This window comes from Lynx rufus, unplaced genomic scaffold (assembly GCF_022079265.1).
Source record: "Lynx rufus isolate CCGP_SWC_20201006 ecotype Redwood Valley unplaced genomic scaffold, mLynRuf1.p SCAF_1, whole genome shotgun sequence".
In the NCBI taxonomy this organism is placed as follows: domain Eukaryota; kingdom Metazoa; phylum Chordata; class Mammalia; order Carnivora; family Felidae; genus Lynx; species Lynx rufus.
This window is the reverse complement of record NW_025814823.1, coordinates 125,349,118-125,352,121: the sequence shown is the minus strand read 5'-3', so window position 1 is coordinate 125,352,121 and position 3,004 is coordinate 125,349,118. Positions and strand designations below refer to the sequence as shown.

The 3,004-nt window shown below is 41.2% G+C and overlaps 1 non-coding gene across 1 annotated transcript; it reads right to left on the bottom strand.

The window, feature by feature from the left end:
* Positions 1 to 1,123: 1,123 nt before the first annotated feature.
* On the bottom strand, positions 1,124 to 1,260 carry LOC124523617 (small nucleolar RNA SNORA42/SNORA80 family). Its single transcript, XR_006965050.1, has one exon. It is a non-coding gene; the product is annotated as a small nucleolar RNA SNORA42/SNORA80 family (small nucleolar RNA).
* Between the last annotated feature and the right edge of the window lie 1,744 nt (positions 1,261 to 3,004).

Below are 3,004 nucleotides of genomic sequence, written 5' to 3'. Positions count from 1 at the left end.
AGTGAGAGGGTGGGATGAATCTGGTTCTCCAATTGTTGAAAAAAACTGCAAGCCTTATTCAGTCACTGCCAGGGGCTACAGTGGCAGCGGCAGGAGTGAAGAAGCATTCCAGGATGATGGGGGTCCGTTAGCAAACTGGAAACAAACAAGGATGCTAACAGAAAACCAGAAAGCCTAGTTACAATCCCACCATCACAATAAGACAGGGAAGAGGCTGGAGCTAAGAGACAAAGGCTTACTACCTAGCACCATATGTTTACACATAATTGTGTGGAGAAGAAAAAAAAAAACAAAACTTTGAATGATCCAAATCAACCAGTTACCTCAGAGGTAAGAAGATCATGAGAACTTTCAAACAGGAAAAGAATAAAAACTCCCATGTAGCATTTGATGGATTACAATGTGTGTGTACTATTTATGTAATAATTTTTAAAACCCCACATAACTAATGAAGCATAAAAATAAAAAGTTAAAATTAGAAGTAGATATATCCAGGATCCTGGGTGGCTCAGTTGGTTGAATGTCTGACTTCAGCTCAGGTCATGATCTCACTGTTGGGAAGTTCGAGTCCTGCGTCGGACTCTGTGCTGACAGCTCAGAGCCTGTAGCTTGCCTCAGATTCTGTGTCTCCCTGCCTCTCTGCCCCTCCCCTGCTCACACTCTGTCTCTGTCTCTCTCAAAAATAAATAAACATTAAAGTTTTTTTAGGGGTGCCTGGGTGGCTCATTGGTTGGGTGACCAACTTCAGCTAAGATCATGATCTCTTGGTGCATGAATTCGAGCCCCACCACAGCTCAGAGCATGGAGCCTGCTTTGGATTCTGTCCCCGTCTCTCTCTCTCTCTGCCCCTCCCCTACTTGCTCTTTCTCTCTCTTTCTCTCTCTCTCTGTCAAAAATAAATAAACATTAAAAAAGTTAAAAAAAGATTTTAAAGTAAAAATATTCACCCTGAGGTATGCCCTGGGGAGAGTATAGCTCTGTCACTGTGTAGTAGTAGATGCCTGAGCTGTAGTGCCCTTGGATCTGAGAGGTAGCTGCTCAGGGAACCAGTTTGCACTGTTAAATATACAGCTAAATGTATGTATTGGCTTTGAAAATTTTTTTTTTAATTTTTATTTTTTTACAATGTACAGCCCCCTTCAGTGCCCACAGCCCACTAGTGAGGAGGCTGGGCAGTGGTTCAGGGCTGCATGCTTCTCTGGCACAGGTATACTCTGAGAGGCCCACAGAGAAGGGCCCACCATCAATCCATCACTGTGTGCTTGCATTGGCTTTTTAAGCAATTTTGACATTTGTGACAACTTCTTGATGATTGTTGAATCTGGATGCTGGGCACATGGTGGTTCATTTTAATGTTCACTTTAATTTTCTGTAGGTTGGTGTTTTTTCACAATACTGGAGAAAAAACACTCTGATATAATCACAGTTTAGTTTTTAACCACAGCCATGAAAAGAAGAAAATACATGTATTTTTCCTAACTCCAAGAGGATCTGACAGTTCCTTAATGTTCATTTGAATTAATTATGGTAAGATCAGTTACAATGTTGATGAAAAAATCCAAACTGAACGTCCTGTAACAAACAATAAGGAAATAAAATTTCTCAAAACAAACAAGTAAAACAAGCATCATCGTCTCAAAATTAAGGGTAATATAAAACAGTAAACCGTTGTAGTTAAAAATCAAGATGTAACTGTTGAACTTCTTAAATACACCCTAGCCAGGAATCAATTTCATCATGATAAGAAACATCATCTGTCAAGAAAGGACCTTTACCCCAACCTGGCTAATGTTTACATTTTTAGTGTCCTTAACACATCTGATTGGTTAATGAAGCCCATATTTGATCTTTATCTCTGCAGCAAGCTCCAATGCCCAGCTCAGAGTTTTGAAACTGTAAAATGTCTGTGTCAACATCTCATCTGCCCAAGATTCCTATTATTGAAACATATGGCACCTCTATTACAATCTGGAATTCAATTTGATCTAGGCTGAATCAGAGAGATTTGGGCTTATATATAAATTTTTCTGTTTGCTCTAGGTCTGTAACTTTGAGAAACCAAGAGTAGGAAGGCTTGGAAGAGATTTATACTATGTGAGGGCAGTTGCCCTCTCTTAAGTATTCCACATAGCCCCTGCAAGATCATCAGGAGGCTGGAGGCAGTGGGGTTTAGTGTCAATAATATGTATGCCAGCATTCTTATCAAACTCCAGAGCCATCTCTATTTGGGTATGGAAGGCAGACTTTTTTAGCTGTGAAATTCCCCAGGGCTTTCAGATAATGCAGGAATGTGGAGTCTTCACGAAGGAGGTACTAAAGTTCCTGTTGAAAAGGCTTATGGACTGTGTGCTCAGAAGTGCCCTGATGCCCCGAGAATATGGAGCATCTCCCGTGGAATACATTTGTGAAGTGCAGCCAAGGTCTTCTGAAGTTAAGGAGAGGTCTGTAGACTAGGAATATGGTAAAAGTTTGAAATAGCTTCTGTGAGGAATAGGAGAAACATCTGACAAAGCATTTACTAAAGGACTTTTGGGCTGTGAGGAAGAGTAAGCTGAGGTGAGAGAACCTTATTGCATGATTTTCACAACAGCTTGCATTCAGAGGCTGAGAGGGCTGATGGATGAACACTTAGGGATGATGGGAGGCAAAGGGGCAAAGATGATGAGATCAGTGCTGAGACAGTGATTGAACTGATATAACCCAGGGTGTAGGCTGAGTTAAAAAAGGAGAGAAGACAGAAGGGAAGGAAAGTTGGTGGTAAACAGAGGAGGTGGTCTCTGAGGGCTTGACTAGTTCAAATGTCAAGTGAAGGAGTAAGATGTGGGAGAGTTAGAAGGTGGTAGTCAGCGAGCAATTTACTGGAATTCAGTGTATCAAAGGTGGAGCACATAGACGTGCAAAGATCCCCAGGTGTGCCTATGGGAGGAGGTAGTTGTTATGGAATAAAGGTCATTGTATATATCAAACTAGAGTGTTGGATGACTAATCAATCCATATGGCTGTT